The sequence below is a fragment of the Pteropus medius genome, unplaced genomic scaffold (assembly GCF_902729225.1).
Source record: "Pteropus medius unplaced genomic scaffold, Ma_sr-lr_union100, whole genome shotgun sequence".
Classification (NCBI taxonomy): Eukaryota; Metazoa; Chordata; class Mammalia; order Chiroptera; family Pteropodidae; genus Pteropus; species Pteropus medius.
Window position 1 is genome coordinate 9,137,208 of NW_024354875.1, and position 19,340 is coordinate 9,156,547.

At 33.5% G+C, this 19,340-nt stretch overlaps 1 protein-coding gene and 1 pseudogene across 1 annotated transcript in view; one reads left to right on the forward strand and one right to left on the reverse strand.

Annotated features, from left to right (window-relative positions):
• Nucleotides 1–19,340, reverse strand: part of LRP1B (LDL receptor related protein 1B) — a 1,647,539-nt gene that overhangs the window by 1,286,908 nt on the left and 341,291 nt on the right. The window lies entirely within an intron of this gene.
• On the forward strand, nt 8,276–8,394 carry LOC120597233 (uncharacterized; annotated as a pseudogene).

A 19,340-nucleotide genomic window follows, 5' to 3' on the forward strand; every position in this document is an offset into this window, starting at 1 on the left:
CTATCCATAGAGACTCATCACTTTGTGCAAAAAAAAATATCAAGTAGTCAGAGAGGTTTGAAGAAGCATTAGGATTTTTTTTACTTTCTTCTCTAAGCATTTTTCTATTTTGAAATGTCTCTGTGATTCCCCTCCACCTCTCTGCCGCCCGGAAAACAGTACTTTGAGCACTCTAATGAGGGTGAGGAAGCCCATATACTAGAGAATAACAATATCTTTCAAGAGACGCAGCATAGTTTATGAAGGTGAAATAGCTGAATAGGGGGAGGGGAGGCGGGGAAGAACCTGAGGAAAAGAAACTTGCAAAGAAGAGTGTAGAAAGGAGGAAAGCTCTCCTAAAATGAAGGTCACCTCAGTTGCCCAGCACCTCTCTACATAGTGTTCTGTTCAAGCTGGAAATTCTCACTCCCTCTTCAAAAGGGCTAGAACATGAGGCTACAGTAGCTGGGGCAACTGCTGGGACATCCTCTTTTGTTCTGAGGAATGCCAGTCCCCTGGGCATAATCTTACTCTCCAGCTATGAGCTTGACTTGAATTGGGAGATTCTGTAAGATCCTAATAAAGGATGAGAATGCCTAGGGAATGACTCTTGAGCAGGCTGGGGCCAGGGGGGGGGGGGGGTGGGAGAGGGAGGTATCTGTAGGCTGGGTGTTCGTTTTAAGTAGAAACCCAGAGCTCTGAAAAAGAATGATAAAAATCTCAGTGTAGCTAATGGTTCCAATTGCCTTAAAGTCAGAGAGAAAAAAAAAAGTACACTGAATTACCATGGAAGTAAATCAGAAAGACCCAAACATTTTCCTAAAATTTGATTCTTTCAGCCACTTGTTACTCAGAAGTTAATTTGACAGTAGCAATGCAACATCAATGAAAAGCCATCTTAATACTTTGGGCCTCCTACTAACATCACTATGAAAAGGCCATTGTGGTTATCATTTTAAATCCACATTTGAAATATTGTAGACATACAGTTCATTTTTACTTCACTTTAGTCTGGAAAGACTTCTTATCTGTAGGCTGTTGCAGAGCAACATCCTTGATTGACTCTATCTGCTCCCACACGCAATGCTTGTCTTAACAAATGTTTCCCTTACATTTATTCCTCTAAAGAATCAGTTCTCTTCCTGTCTCCCTTCTGTCTGAATTTGCTGGGTGGGGGTGGTGGTGCCAAGAGTAGTATGTCTGCCAACAGGTGGCCAGACACTAGATCAGTCTCTCTCAATCAGCCAGTTCCCATCTGCTAGCTGGAAAATCCATGTGCTTGTTCTGCTTATTATAGCAGCTGAGCCTCAAACTGGCTTCTTTGTGGGCTTCAGGCAGATGCTTAACCAGGTAAGCCAAAAAAGAATCTGGCCATTAGGAAATGTGTTAAGATGGCATCACTTGGAATCTGTTTTTCTTATGTTTTCAAGCATTTGACTGCAGCTTCCACTAGATAGCTTTACCACAGGACTTCATTGGGTCATCAACCAGACATGGGGATGATACTTGATACTTCAACAAAAATGCTTATGCTATGCTATTTTTTTAGGCTTTACATCTTATTTTGAATTTAAAAGTGTTTTAGTTATTAACATCCTGACTTAACCATTATTAGTTTTGTAGAACTCTTAGTAGAGAGACATTAAGGATAATCACATCTTAGCAAAGAAAGTTGAGTTCAGTGAACTATTGCATGAAAAGATCTGGAATCGGAAATCATACATCACAGGGTTAACTGGTGTATTAGTGCTGGTACAATCTCAGGATGTCTCCATTGGTTAAAAATAATAATTCCAAGGAAGTCCAATGGACAAGACAGCTCAAGGGAGTATTACCCATATTTTGTAAAGGGCCTGGGGGAGACTAAACCTGTGGCAAGCAATACAATAATCTAAATTTCTTTAATATTTTAGCTTAGGTTCAATTTCTTAAAATGGATTTACATTTTCAAAATGTTCTTTAAGCACATTTTATTCTCTTCATTTTCTATTCCTTTCTGTTCATGCTTGAGTGATGCCGTAGGTGTAAAATTGAGGGAAAAAACCATTTCTCTAGAAAATAATTATTAAAAATTCTTTACATGGGATCCAATCAAGTAAGAGAGTCTGAAAACTAGCAAAGAGCTGAGTAGCTCAAATAATGTTCTTTCACAGAATAAGCAGATAGATAGGTCTGGGTGAGAGTGTGCATTAAAAAAAATATATATATGTATATTTAATTGAGGTTTGAAGTCTATGCCCCCACCCTCACACCCTCGGCAGACACAAAGGAAAAACTGTCTCAGAGAACCATGGGTGGGCATTTGAAAAACATGTGAAGAGCAATTTCCAGCTGAGTCAATTTTTGTCAAACATCATGTGGTGTGGCTAGTTTTGGCTTTCCTGGTAGAATCTGAAGCCCGAGGAATCCAGCCTCGGTCTCAGCCACCATACTGTGAGAGACATGAAACAAGGAAACCGGTATCCAGATGGGAGAGTCTTTTAATTGTTTGAGCGTGAACCAAGGTCTGGGCACAGAATGTCAGAGACATCCTTGCTGGCATCATTATTACCGATTCAAACTGCATGAGGAGTACTGAGGAGCTGCCAAGGGAAGAAGCTGAGCTGTCTGCAGATTTGAATCATATCTGAACACCAGGAAGTAAAAGAAAAATCTGCTTTCCTTGCTTAAGCACTTGAAAATGCTGCTTTAACTCATTTAATGTTGTAATATGTACTTTCTTGCCCACATTTTAAGGCAATTCCTTTTTTGCATTTGTTTTCCAAACTGGATATTCCCAGCATTATTTTGTCCCTCTATTCTCGACTGCCCATTATGCTAGTTAAAAATCAGTTTTTATCAGTGCAATTTGTGCCTGAAAATGTAAAGACAGCCCCCCCCCAAAATATCACTAAATAAAGTATTTATGAATCAGAAGAAACTTCTGTTTTATTATTAAGGGCGATATAAAAGCTTACTTATTAATAAATGAGTTATGTGGTTTTTAGATTCAGAAATCATCTGATGCATAGATGGCTGCCTATACTTAAGGGTCTGAGCTGAAGTTGATACTCCCTCCCTGAACATCAAGCTTGATACCCTTCACTCCATACAGATGTTTTTATTTGGGTAAACTTGCAGGTTTTCCTTTGTGTAAGGATTTTTTTGTGACATGTAAATTTTCTTTGAGGGGGGCAAGCCTTAAACTATGAACAGCCTATCAGAAGTAGGTAAACTAACAAGCACGAGAACCTGATAGAGTATAGGTGCCCCCAAGGAGGATGTACAGAGGAAAATAAGGAAGAAACAGATTATGGTACCAACTCAAAAAATAGTCAGTTTACTCAGGCAAAGCCAATTTGCCCAAGGGCTCTCCTTTATCTATTTTAATAACACAACATTTTATCTACTGATTTATGTATGCAAGGTTTTTAAACAAGAGAATATTTCAAAATCATCTAGAGAACTTCTCTCAAATTCAAGTTTCCCAGGCCCTAGCAAACATTGCCTCAGAATTTTTAAGGATGGTAGTTAGGCCTATTTGAGCATTTTAAAAAAGCTTCCAGGAAGCTCAGAAGTGCATTACTAGTCAAAAATAATTGAATAGTTGCTCACTTTTCTTTGGGCCCTACCAGAGGGTCTTCTATACTCTCCTTCAATTTTCCTGCATGAGTCCTGTTCAACATTATCTCCTAAGATAGAAAAATTTAAGATGCCATATAAAAACTACGTTCGTTTACTGCTCCCTCCCATTCCTTCATACTTTTCCACATCAGAACATGTCCCTTTCTAAAGCCCAGAGTATAGATGTTTGAGAAACCTTTCACGTGTGCTTTTTTAGTATCCAAGCTCATTACCTCTTTGATCCAAGATGCAGGATAACATCCTGGTTTCTAGCCACTCAAGCCAGACTGCCTAGTTCAAAGTTAGAATACACCACTTACAAACAGTATGACCTTATACTAAATTACTTAACTGTTCTGTATCTTAGTTCCTTTATCTAGGAAATAGAGATACAAACCTCATTAAGCTGCTGTATAGGATAGTTATTATACATAAAACATTGGTGTCTGAACATATTTTTCTCAAAGCAATCTTCAATATAGATTTTGGTTTTTCTATGGCATATGACAATATCTTCTCCATTTTTGAATCCCTCTATTCTAGTTTCTATGAGAACATTCTCTCCTGGCTCATCTCCATTTTTCTCACTATTTATTTACAATGTTTCTTTCTTTTATTTCTGAGAGAAGAGTTCCCAGCCTCTGTTCCCCCATTCAGTGTGGTATTGCTGAAGTTAATCTCATCAACTAAGGTTAATGACTTTCTCATATCAGAATTTCAAACTCAGCTAGTCATCTTATTGCAGAACATTTGAAACCATTATCTTTTCTCTGCTCCTATTCCAATTATCAATAGAAGTTGTCAGTCACAGTGTTGGGAACTTATTGTCAAAATTATAATTTTTAAAATCTGTAACTCTTTTAGAATATAGAAATCACCCAGAATCTTAAAATATAACTTTATATATAAAAATGATTCTTTTCTTTTTTCATGTGAGAGACAGGGCCTCTAGTTCTTTTAACATGACAAGTCCAATATATAATGCTAAAATTAAAGTGGACAAATTTTCATTTGACTCATCAAAAGCCTGGTTCTACCAATCCTTTCTCTTTCTGTAGGCTGTAGTATTTTTGGATACATGCTGTTTAAGCATCATCAACTGGGGATTTATATTTAGTTCAAGTAGCTTACCCCTATAACTAATTTCTGCTTACAGAGTCAATCCACAGAAATATCAGTGAGAAAAATGCACACAAAATTCTCACCAGTGAGTAAGTTGGCAGAATTTGAAAAGAGGAGGATAGTCCCAATAGACTTTTATTCAGAAATTTTAAAATACAGTGGCCATTATTATGGGGCAGACAATATTATAGCCATTGCAGCAGAAATAAAGTCACCTTAACGTGTCATTTAGATAACAGGTTTCGAAGATTTAATTATAACCTGATTGTCAAAGTAACTAAAGAAGTGGGGAGGGGGGGACAACTATCAATCAAAGTGATTGAGGCATAACAGAAACATAGGAAAAAGAGTAAAGTGACAGATCTCAGCATCACCAACCCAATTTCTAAGAAAGCACCTTAGCAGTTGGCCTTCGAATATTTTATATTCCAGTTCCAATGGCAAGGATCTACCTAATGTGAAGATGGATGGTGGGAGTTGTAGCCAAGGACTCTAAGTACTCTGATACTTTTGGCAGGATGGTTGTACAAGGCTATGCTTGCCTGAAGCTATTAAATGTTCTACTATTTTAGGTTCACTTATTCTGGTTCCAGACCAATAGTCTGATTATGATTTGACTTTTATTGCAAGAAAATGTTTTAGATATGAGAACGCAAATGTCCAATTCTCTAAATTCATTTATTAATGTGAGTTAATGTTTGATTTGATTGTTTTCCTGTAAATGTCTGTCCACACACAGAAAATCATTGGTCCTGTAGACTTTCTTCATATAACATAAAATTAACATTCCAATCTGTGCCGCCTTAGTTCTTAGATCAGGTCCTTAGCATCTTTCATCTGGAATGTAATAATAGCCTTCTAGATTCTTGTCTATGGTCTTAACTCCTTTCAATCCATCATTTACAATGTTTTCAAAATGACCTTCTTCAATTGCAAATCTTATCCTTTTTTCTACTTGCTTAAATTCCTTTAATGTCTCTCCACTGCTTACAGAATAAAGTTTAACTTGCTTAACTGGGCTCAAGGCTCTTCCTGATCTACCTATCGCTTACATTTTCAGTCATATCTCCTAAAATAATGCCTGTACCATCACCGTCATCTTGCTTGGAGGTTTTCAAATATGTTATGCTTTTTCGCAACTCCATGCTTTTGGGCATGCAATTCCTACTACTAGAAATGGCCTTCCTCTCCTTTTTGCTTGCCTAAAAACTAGTCAGTGTTTTCATCTTTATGTGATAGTCAAGACTCGCTAAAAATATTCTACTGCCAGATGACTCTTTTCTCCATGTCTCTGTTGTATGTGCGTCATAATAGAAACTATGATGCTTAATTGTATTTATACTTTATATATCTGCCTTTATTTTATTATGAACTTACTGGGTTTAGTGACCACATCTTACTCATCTTTATAGTTGCAGTACTGACTTAAATAACCAGTGAGGTGACAATTAGATCTTGAAATAAAAATAAGTAAATAACCTTTATTAACTGCTTACTATAAACCAAAAACAACACTGAATCTATTTTAATTAACTGAGGGTTAATCTCTAGATTACCTGTGAGGAAAACAGAAGCAAATAAATACAGAAAATAAAAATTCTAATAATATAATCAAATTTGGAAATCTAGTAAACTGAAAACATTAACAGTAGCAATAAATTTAAATGAAAATACATAAGCTATATAAACTACAGGTTCATGATTCTATATTTAACACATATTTATCTTAACATCAGAATCTCTTTTCATACAAAATATATTTAAAACATTCTATTAAAAATAGAGAGTAAGAGAAGAAGATATTTAAGAAAACAGTAATAGGCCATTTCTATTGTCAATATGCTTTATATTGGCAATGGTTTTTAATGAGATTATGATTTTATTTTTATTTTTAAAATGACATTTACTTTTCTTCTGGTTTCTGGGCATTTGTGTTTGTGGTTAAGTTTCAGTTCTGCTTTTAAAAATATTTCTTAAGGGCCCCTCTGACTATCTCCTTGGCATTACAAAATGCTCTTGAGAGCTGTTTGGATGTAACAAGTGCTGCAAACTGCTGGTGAATAGGCCTTAGAATTGCACAAACAGCAAACAAAAGCATTTTATAATAACAAAGATAGAAACAGGGGAGTCCTTATGAATATGTTATTAAGCACCTGCACTGTAGTTCCTAAACTGGAGCTATTTGAAGAGAACGGATGCTAACTTTTGGCCAGGATTGATGTTTTTAGAGAAAATGTGTTTATTTGTTTTTACAACTAAATTAACTTAAATTACCATGTGAAACTATGCTTTTCCTCAATACCTATTTGAATGTTGAAATCTCTTATAACTTAGTATCCTCTAGCCTTATACCTTCACAGGTAGAAAGGGTCTGACCTTGGAGAAGCACTAAAAATTATTTTTTATACTGGGAGTTATTTGTTTGTTTAAGAAATGAAAAATATCCTTCTGAAAGACAAAGCCTAGCACAGAGATAGGTGTGTTGGGATTTACTGTTCAGAAGAAAAGATGTAGCAATGAAATGCAGGTAGTATAAGAGAAGAATGGGTAAAATATTCAGGAGTCAGAATGTAGAGACCATTAAAGGGAGAACGGCTCAATCTCTCTAAGCCTGTAAAGAAAGTCTGAGGAAGAAATTAGAAGGTTTGTGAATAGGATCCATACAATATTTTCTACCATTAGACAATAAAGCTCTAAGCAAATTAGGGCAATGATTCAAGCAGGATCAGAAAAAAAAAAAAGTTTTGCTGTTGTTGTTGTTGTTATTTTCAATAGACTGTTTCAAAAGTTGAGGAATGCAGTTTATCAAAAAACATTTAGTGAGAGCACTGTATTATATCACTCATTGGAAGATAAAAGTAAAGTGTGATTGCTACTGTGTTGTTAATCAGTCCTAATAGAATTTAATACAGCAGGATAGTCAGTGAGGAAATCTATTTCTTTTCCTTCTTCAGAGTTTGACTTATTGGGGTTGAGCAAATATGGATATTTTAAAATCCTAATCTCTTATATCAAAATTATGAAAACCAAGCAGAAAAAGCATGTCATCTGGATCCAGACTCAATTGCTGTGAAGGCCAACATGGCCCTAGAAACAACACCTCCTTGAAAAGAATGTTAACTTCCAGCCAGAATCAAGATCTGTAGAAAATTTTTTTTTTTAAATTAAATTATGTAATGGTGGAAAGAGATGGGAATTATACATGGGATCCTAACCCAAGTCAAAGATTGAGATAGAAGAGGGCATCTGGGTTTATGATGCTGGAGATATGGAGAGTTCTTCTAACTCAGCCTCTCTAGAGGCAGACAGTTCCTGGAAAAGAGCTTAAATAAGTTAAAGAGCAGAACATTGAAAACCCAGAACTAATTGGTGTTCATTGCCCAAACTGAGTATGAAATTGCTTCCCTTCCTCCATTATTACTCAAATTGGGGTTGTAAGATGCATAGTGACATGGCAATGAATGCAGCTTATAGATGATCTAATGACTTGAATTTTGTCTCTCAGAAAGATATGTTAAAGCCTTAACCTCCAGAGTCTGTAAATGTGACCTTATTTAGAAATAGGATCTTAGTCTATGGCCATTCTACCCTGAACACACCCGATCCCATCTGATCTCAGAAGCTAAGCAGAGTCGGGCCTGGTTAGTATTTGGATGGGAAATCACCTAGGAAGACCAGGTGCTATAGGTGTGAAATAAAAAAAAAAGAATCTTTACAAATGCAATTAAGTTAAAATGAGGTTATCATGGAAAGCCCTAATTCAATATAGAATACCATGGTATTTTGTTCAATTGTTGCTCTTATAAGAGGAAAATTTGTACAGAGAGACACACAGATATAAGAATATCATGTGAAGCCACAGACACAGAGGGAAGATGACGATATGAACATGAATGTAGAAACTAGAGTAATATTTCCATAAATCAAGCAATGTCTGGGGGCTACTGGAAGTTGGAAGAGGTAAGGAAGGATCCTCCCCCCACAGGCTTTGGAGGAATATGGCCCTGCCAACACCTAGATTTCAGACTGTCACTTCCAGAACTATGAGACAATAAATTTGTTGTTTTAAGTCACCTCATTTCTTATACTTTAGTATGGTAGCCCTAAGAATCTAATACAGATACCAATGTTATGACAGCACCAACAGCAACTCTCTACAGTGGCAGAAGATGAGATCAGTAGTGAAGCTTCTTTGAACTTTGAACTTCTCAAAGTTTGTATCACCTCTTCTCAGAGGGTCAGTAGCAGTTAAGGTAAACAATTTCTTCAGAGGAGACTTATATGAATTCCAGTGGTACCAGGAGATGTCTTATAATTATCGCAATAGGAGAGACAACATTCTTTCTAACGAAGAATTATGAAATGCAGAATAGTAGAAACAGCTTAGAAAGTGACCATAGATTTCCTCTGGGCTCTCAGAGTGGTCAAATCTTCAAAGAAATATCACTAGAGGGTCAGTTTTCTCCTAGATAGGAAAGGAACAATCTTCTCCAAGATAGATAGACTTTTCTGTATACAGAAGTTACCCACAGCTCAGCTACTGCTTACTAAGGACTTAATGCTTATTAGGATATAGAGTTTCTCAAGCAAAAGTCACAGAGAATCCCTCATCAGGGGACTGAGGGAGTTCGTCTCGAAATAGAAAACGTAGTTTTCAACTTCAAGAGAGGCAATACTTTATTGACTTAAGGGGGAGATTTGCACGTAATCCATGTAATAGTAAGGCTGGTAGACCCTCAGATTGACCTAGTTTACCCTGTCATGTTGTATATGAGAAAATCAAGGGCTAGAAGACTGCACCATTTTAAGCAACTTGAGTTTCTGTCTCATGCTTTCTCACATTGTAGCACAATGTATCATTTGTAAATGATGTTAGAGCTCTTCTGGCTGATGCCAATGTTGATCCAGTTATTGACACGGACTCATATTAAGTCATTCTGCAAACTAAATTTCTTCAAATGCTTCACTAATATTCCTTAGTAGGAGGCATCTGTCTTAAAAAATAATTTATTTTTATTTCCTGTAGGAGACTTGCTGCTTTGGGTCATCATAATAGAGAGTTTACTGTCCCCTTAGTATATCCAAGTTAGTTTTCATATTACTGGTCAGTTCTCTAGGCTACTTTTAAAATTCAACTAGGAGAATTACTGGAATTCCTTCTTTATAACTGTTGATCCTTTAATGCAAAGATACAATCTCCAGGAAGAAAAATTATTTTGTTTAAAATTAAAAATTATTATAATTAAAAATATTTATTATCCAAAAATCAATACTACTTATTATGTTTCAAGAAATACAAAGTTAGATAATGTAGATATGGGAAAATAACAAATTTCTATATTAGTCCTGAGAATAATTATCTAAAAATGGTAAAAGAGAAAAAGAAAGTTCTATTATGCTAAATTAAATTTTCTCATAACTGTCAAGTTTTTTTTTTTTTTTTTTTTTATCCTGGCTCTCTTGCTCTTCCAACAACAGAGACAAATTTTCAATTTATACAAAAATCTTAATGCTTTAATTATCAGATGAAATCAGAAAATCTATCTTATTTCTATAGCATACACACATACACGCACACATACACAATGTAGAGCCTCTGGGTACATACAGTTGAACAGGTTACACACAGTAAAACCTCAAGACACACTACTGTCCTCATATTAAAAAAAGTTAAAAAGGTAAAAGGTATCACTTTCTGTTGTAGAGCACACAACCAACAAACAGGACACAGTAGCCTCGTGAAATATATAGCTGAACAAAAAGAAAAATAAAACTTGGATAAATCTTACCTTTTTTTTGGAGCTGACAATTTTATGCACAATTTTTAAATTGATAAGCTACATCGTATTCTATGCTTAAAAATGTTTTATTAGAAAATGTCTTTTCTAACAAAGACAAGTAGATATGATAGTTCTACTTTTAATTTTTTTATTTCTCAATGAGCTCTCTCTTTCATAAAGCTGCTAAATATAATTTCATTTCATATAAACAGCTAAAGCTGCAAAAATGTCTACAGAAAAATGTTGACATTATACTTGATCCTTTTCAAATTGCATGTAATTAGAAAATGCCTACATTTTTGAAAAGGATAATAAAATGAGTAAAAAAGAGATGATCTGCTTTTAATGTCCCCCCCCCAAACACCCTCAGTTTGGAACAAAACACCATGACACGCAATTTTTATTACACATATAGTCACACAAACACATGCACACTCACTTGGAAAGTAGGAGTATAAATAAATGTCTACTTCTTACTCAGAGCTGAGAAGAAACAACAAAAAGCTAAAACATCATTTGTGACCCTGATATAAAATTAAAAACAAACAAAAATCTCAGGAGCAGATTAAAATAACCCTAAAAATTTTAGCTGACATCTGAGGATAAAATTAAAATGATTTAAACTTTGTTTTTTGTTCTATTATCCTTTCTTTCTCTAAGTGCTAATCTCCCAAAAGGTGGCACTTCACTGCTTATACTACTTTGCTAAACAGTTCATTAAACAAAATCTCCAGTACAGAAAAGCCAAACAATATTTAAATCCAAAGTAAATAAATGAATAAATAAAAATAAACAGATACATGCCTACAAGAAGATATTTTTTTCATTGTCTTGTTTCAGGAGGCAAATACCCGGGTTTTGTTTCATAGCAGCAAATGTAGTACTACGGAAAGAACATGAATTCTGGAGAGAGCTGGGAGCTGTGGTTCTAGTCCACATTGCCAGTATGCCTTCCAGCGAATAACCTCACATAGACCTCAGTTGCCTCATCTGAAAAGTGAGGTAAAACTCTTTCTTCACTTGAGAGGTTGTTTAAAGAACATAATATGATGGAACTTTTTCTGGCATTTTTACACTATTAATATATCAGTTTTGATCAGTACTACAGAATAAGGGATATGCAGAAGTTATTTAAAATATATACCATAGCGAGGGAAAGAGAATAACTTACTTGTTCACATGCCAGAACTCTACTGAACTCATACCACTCACCCTTTCTGAAATATATTTTCTGACTGAGTTTAGCAAACTACAAGTGTTTTTCTCCTCAAAGCATAGCTCAAGATTCATATCCTTAATGAAGTCTGTCCAGATTAAACACCGTATAAATCAAATCATTGTGGCAACGTTCCCAGAACATATAAAGATTCAGCACAAATCAATTTTGGAAGGATATAAGGTATAACAATGAAAAGCTAAAAAGTAAAAAAAAAATAATAATAATAAACTGGTTTGAGAACACCTGAAAGAGGGTATTTTAGCTTCTAAAAACTATCATTGTGTCATTAATTGATATTAGGTCTATATAATGCCATCTCCTTTTCTGGTAGGATAACTGCACTGGTAGATCATAGAAATGACATATTTTATATTTTCATTTTAGTAAGATATTCAGTAATACTTCCCATGAAATCGTTATCACAAGGTTGACAAATGTTGACTCATGGCCAACAGTATGGAATAAGGATAACGGAGGCTTCCCCTAGGAAGTTCATGACACAACTTTATACTTCAATGTAATCAATATCCATATACTTATTACGAATGTTGCTGGGAACACAGAAAATATTCTGATCAAATTTGCAAACAATATAATGCTAGGGCAATAGCTAGTATAAAAAAGAATTACAATTTTTTTTTTTAATTTCCAAAACTAGAATTAAAAGCTCAAATTAGGACAAAACAGAATAAAATAAATGTAAAGCTTTACACTTAAATTAAAAAGTATAACACAGATGTGAGCTTAATACCCTCGAGGCATGGCTGCAAAACTACATATAAATGACGCTCCTCTCTTTAAACAATGATCCTAAGTTTATCACAGTTTGTTTAAATAATTTTGCTGAACATCTTTCATGATGGAAAAACTCAGAAGTCAAAAGTTTGTGGAAGCAGAGATAAGTTTGTTCTAAGAAGGAAAACCTACTCTTTATTTTTTTACTCTACTTTTTATTTACACCTGAGTCAGGCAAGAATGCAGCAAAAGATTATCTTAAACACTAGGTAGAACCAGACAGAATTGGAGAGGATATAAATAATATGCAAGCAGGAGTCTTATGATCAATTACCACAAGTTGATATGGGGTCAGATAAAAACTCCATTCTAAATACAGAAACCGCTCACGGTGCAAAGCTCTTTAGCTATATCATACATTAAAATTAAATGCTTAAACCAGACTAAAAGCCCTACTCTACAAATTGAGCAACAAGATGTTTCATTGGATATAATACTTTGTAGCTGATGAAAGTGTTTTTGTAGACTGTAAGAACACTAAAAATGCTGAGGCAGCAATATTAATTATACAATTCATTGTAAACCACTGTGATTAAACTCTGCTAGAATACGCTGTTTAAAAGAAACTTCCTAAAAGCATTTTTTTTTTAAGTTTTCTATAACTTTCAAAAGATTTTGTCTGAGTGTGGTAGGCAAGAAGTGGTATTTTCTTCATTCTGCTTTTATATATTTTCTAAATTATTTATCATTAGATAATAGCAATAAAACTTATGTCTATTGCTGACTATTGTTATATACTGTATTCATTGTTCTACTTGCATTATCTCATTTAATTCATGCAAAAATCTCATGAAATAGTTACTTCATTACTCATTTTTATAAATGAGAAAACTGAGATGTGTGAAACTATCTAGATTAATGACTGCACATTCATTATTATTATTATTATTATTATTATTATTATCATTATCTAGGATTGAGCTCTTGATTCAATATCTGGCAATTTATTTTGAAAGTGCAAATTCTTAATCACCTGCAATATAAAAGGATGCACAGCACAGTCCAGTTTATAAATCATAATGATTATACCATAGCTAATTTACAGCTAATAGTTTAAAGTACCTATGTCCTACATTTTATATGTTGAGATGATTAGACATCACCTATTACCAAATCATTGATATTATTTTATCAGTTTGGCCTTGGACAAATTTTATAACATCAATGAATCCTAATCCTTTATCTAAAAGTAACACTTAGCATGTACAAATTTTATAATAATTAGAAATAATATGCATAAAAGGGCTAGATCAAAACCTATAAGCATCCAGAATTATTATTATTGTTGTTTGTGGGAAACTGTTTTTCCTTACAATTTATAAAAAATTATTTTCTAACAAAAATTCTCTAATTTATTTGTTCTTCTATTATAGGACACAAATGAAAAATATTTCAATAAGTGCTTTCTTCCTTTTGACAAGCACTCATTTTATTGATCCTGATGTGGCCAAAGTTGAACACAGCCCAGTGCCCTATATATGGTCTATGATAAAAGGAACCTTCTCTGGTCTCACCTATCTCACCCCAGATATTATCCTTTTGATGTCATTCTGTTATTCTGGAGTTTAGCTTTTATAACTTGGTTTATATGGCACCATTAGAACAAGTTCACAATGGCTGGTGACAGTTTCATTCTTTATCATGAACGAAGGGATATGCTAGGTTTCCATGGTAGAAGCATTCTGACCTTTTCCAGTGAAGAAGGCCTTGAGTTGTAGACTTACAAATAGAAGAAAACGTCCAGGGTTATTGTAGGCCTTGACTTCTGGGAAAGCAACAAATTTCTGAGATCTCTTTGCCTTAATTCAACAATTCATTATCTCCCAGAAATAGTAGCTTTTAAAACTGCTAAGAGGCTGCTGTACTCTTTTAGAAAGAAGGAATACTTCCAACCTGGATATGAATGCTTAAACCCTTATATTAAAATCAATAGGCTTAACTTTATTGTCTATATCTGTAATCAATATGAGAGTGGAATGTAAATATTTTTATAAAATAAATTTAGAAAAAAACTAAATTTCAGATAAAAACTTGGTCTTTTATAATAAGCTCTCCAAATGTTTCAAAAAAAAGGTTTTTCATTCTTTCCTTATACAGTTGGGAAATTATTGAAATGATTATGAAAAATTTGATTGCAATTTATGCTTGATGTAAAAAACCAATCAAACTTTTAACCAGACTTTGTAGTGTATAAGTGTGTGATAATTTATAGAGATAATTCTATCATCCTAGATTTATTTTATTTGCTTCATTGACATAAAGGATTAATTTAAGAAATTAACTCCAAACATGAAAACAATACAAACCCAGTGTGTTACCAAATATGTCAGAGACCTGTGTTGACGACAAAAAATGACACATGAGTACATAGTGGGTAAATAGCTATATCTATTTATAGTTTTCATATCTGAATCTAAATATTGGAGTATCTCTATCAAACTTATACTTGAATGACAGCATTCAACACTATGAGGAACTTGATTTATTAGGCACATCTTCCATGTGTAAATGGCAATTTTACTTAGATCAGTGAGATGGGAAGAGTAGAGATGAGAGGATACTATGGAGAATGGAATTGAGTCAGATCCATGACAGATGGAATACCAGAAGGAGATTTTGACTTACACAACAGGGAAAAGGCTGACTTAACTAAAGTTCTAAGTTTTAAATTTTGTATGAAGCCTGGCTTTACATATTGAGAATCGAAGGGGAAGATTAAAGATAATAATGCCTAGCCTGAGAAATTTGTCACTATTTGAACCAGGATGTCAGTTAGGTGATATTTTTTATTGTCATAAAGGTATGAAATGAAGCTACTGTGTAACACTCATGATCTTGAATTAATAACCCAAAGAAAGCCAAGTGCTGGTAAACTAAAAGACTGGTTTAGCAAGTCAACAGCTAGTGAGGACTTGGTGAGGGAATTATAATAAAGTCACAATTTTTTTTTTATTGTTGTTACTAATTTTGAGAAAAAACAAATATACGTTTAGTCTATTTCTCAGTAGAGATATACACTCTTTTACCTTTTGCCAGAGTGATGTACCAACTCTTCACTGAAGCCCCACATGTATAAAAACTTGGGGAGGTCTTCTCTTTTCCATAACTCCATTGTTCATGTTCATGCCATCTGGAAGATATCCCACCTCTATCTGTTATGATTAGCCTTTATTTCCAGAAAAATGCTTTTGGTTAAAAATAGTTTTCAAATGATATCCATTATCCCTGCATTTTCAAGTCGCTTACTATCCTCAGGACTAAGCTGGATATTAATTCCCAATCCAGTCTTTTATAGCTTCTTCCCTTTGAAAATCAGTGTAGTAATAAAGAAATGAATGAATAGATAAATGAATGAATGAATGAATGAATGAATAAAAATTTCTCCTCTCTCTTTGCCTCTGGAATCCACTGCTAGTCCTTTTTTCAAGTCCTTCAAGCATCAGCATCAGTATTATTGCATTCACACTTCTAAAGAAGAAAAACAAAGAAAACCTGCCACACTCTCTCAAAGCAACATAAATGTTCTGTTTTGCTATTTAATTATAATAGTTTAAAAGAAGCAATGTGTCTGTGAGATAAGTATAATTATATCAGATACATATTTTTTAAATACTGAAAGTTTTAAATTTTGTTATATAATGGTACCCAAACTGAGAATAATTTTATAAATTTTACTTTTTTCATTTATGGAAAATGTAAGAAAATCAGTGTTATGAAAGATTCGTTAGAAAAACACAACTAGTAAAATATAATGTAAATTGATTTATAGAAATAAAAGTGATTAGGTGATTAGGCAGCATTTTCAAATTATCAGGAAAGAAACTCAATATACTTGTCTTTGAGTTTTTTTCTCTAGATAGTATATTAAAAGGGGGAATGTGGCTATACTTTATAGTTGTTATTTGAACTCTGAGCATTTTAAAATTTTCAGATTTAAAAAAAAATTGTCAAAAACAATTGAATAAGAATTTTGAAATATTACAAATGACATTAAGAAATAAGTGCTTATAGACTAATTTTCTTTACTGCGAATTTACCTCTTAAGATCTTTTTGAATCAATGGAATCTTAGAATATGTTGAATACTAAGATAAATGTGCTATGAATGAAAAGTTTAACAACTGCAGAAAGTTATATAGCATATTTCTATGAACTAGAGGTTATGAGTTACTGTTGTGCTAAGTGAAAGGCTGCTTCTTATCCTAATAAACAAACTTAAATCTAACTATATCAAATGAAATATTCCCTGTCTATGCTCTCACTTTATTCCAAAGTATTTTCATTGTCAATTATTCCTTAACAGACTAAGAGAGAAAAATATGTTACTAACCTACTTATTCAAAGTTCATCCCCAAAACAAATACACATAATTTAAGAAGAGAAAAAGGATTTAAATATTTGCTAGCAAGAATCTAAGCAGTGTACTTACATAGCCCTGAAAATTAGAAATGTAATAGTTTTATATTTTAACATCAAGCATTACAAACTTTTTTTTACGTAAAGAGCAATTTCTTGCATGTGATTTAAATGGTTTCAAATTAACTTTCATATTTAAGACACAGTCATCCTTCTTCCAACATTTGCAAGTTTCACAATAAACAGTAATCTTTGCAACTGATTAAAATGGACTTCATAATTAAAAAATATAAATTACAAATTATTACCTTTTCCCAATATACATTAAGCTCAGTAAAAATGAAATGAGCTGGTATTTTATATGTAATAGAGGAATATAATTTGTTTTTATCTTAGCACTAGTCTTTACCTAAGTATATACAAATCAATACTAATTTTATATTTAATGGCATCCATAAATGTCTTTATGTAGGGAGTTTAGTATTTGTGCTGTAGTTATAAATGCATTTTTTAAGTACATGAGAGAATGTTAAAAGGGCAGAAGAGAATGTAAAGGTGTTATTTACATAAATGTAAAGGTCCTTAAAGTGGAGAATCTTTTAAGAAAACTCCAAACATTTGCTTGACTCTGGAGGCCTGGTGTATTAAGGAAGTTTTCCTGTTAAGAATTAGACATTCGAAGGCTGTCTTGAAAGACTCTAAGCACTTGATAATACTGTTCTGGGTACCACTACCCAGATCACCATGTAGCTTGCTTTCCTTCCTCTTTTTCCCTTAGCCTCATTGACTCTTCTGGGTTCTGTTCAGACCAATGGTTCTTAGAGAGAGCTATGAATTAGAATGACCTGAGTAGTTTTTAAAACATTCACTGTCCTGAACACATTCTAAACCAGAAAATAAATCAGATTCTTGAGCTGTGAGCTGTGTGTGCAGTGGTGGTGTGGTGGTAGGAGCTGGGAGGGTCAGGAATCAGTATTTAAAATATCCTAGATGATTCCAGTGTGTAACCAAGGTTCAAAATCATTACTCAAGACAATCCAGTTTATATTATATAATATAATATATATATATATTATATATATCCATATCCATATATATCCATATCCATCTATATTATATATATTATATTATATATAATATATTATATATAATTATATTATATATAATATATATATAATATATATCCATATCCATCCATATATATATATCTATATATATATCTATATCTTGTATAATTTGTATTCTCCATAGTCTTCATAACTGGCCTCATTTTCTCAGCTACAACCATGTGTGCCTACCAGTTTTAATCTAAGTATCATCTTGTTCATATGAGGGCACATGTGGATCAAGCCTGACTTACTAAGCCCATAAGAGCATCTGGTTTCTTTTCACTTTAGCTCTTTTCTTTAGACTACTGCAATAGCCTGGTAACTTTCCTCTCTTTTTTTCACTCTTGCTCTACTCAATAACAGTCATTGCAACATTTTTAATATAAAAGTAGCATCAAGAAACTTCCTTATCAAAAACTCTCCAATAATTGACCCACTGAATAAAGTTGTCTCTTAGCTGCAATCACTCTCTATAAAACCATTTTATTTTATTTTATTCACAGCACTTATTTCTAAATATTTTTTCTTAATTTGCTTTTTACTTTTTTCGGTGTCAGTATAGAATTTATAGAATTTAAGGTAACTTCTCCATCTCATTCACCTTAATCCTATTACACAGGATTATGCATGTACATAACAGATACTTTAACTGATAATTTCCCAAAAGAACAACAGATCATTTTGATTTCAAACTTCTCCATGCCAGTACACAGCTATCTAGCTGGAGCCCCTCTGGCATGCTCTGAACTATTGCAGCCATATTTACCTGCTGGTCACCAGAAAAAAAAAAAAATAAACATAATTTCTTTGCTTCTCATTCTTATCCACAAGTGCAAAATAAGGAACTGAATTCACAAGCCAAAGCCTTCTCGAGAATCTCATTTTCTAGAAACTCTCCTCAGACTCTTTCATTTTTGACCACTAAGATTTCTTCAGCAATCAATAAAATCCCCAGAGAGATTACTTTCCACTAGCATGGATAACTGAGCTAACAATTCACTATGATCTTTCCAGATGAACAAATTACTTCCTTTAAACAATTTAAAAAAAAAAAATGATAAGATTTGAAAAAGAATGGATTATTTTAGTCAGGAGACTATAAATTAAGACATAATATTTTAAGGACTAGATTGATAACTGGAAGATTAAAAGATATGTCTATCTCTCTCAAAATATCTATTTAGCAATAATAATACCACATTTAGAACAAGGCAGATTAGAACTCTTCAGACTATCAGTAGCAACCAATACACTGGAATATGAAGTGAATTGGCTTCAGGATATAACCTCCTTCACTTAACTTTGCAAAAATGTCTATGTTTACCTACTTACCAGGATTCCTCTAAAGGTATGGAACTAAACTAGCAATACTGTGTTT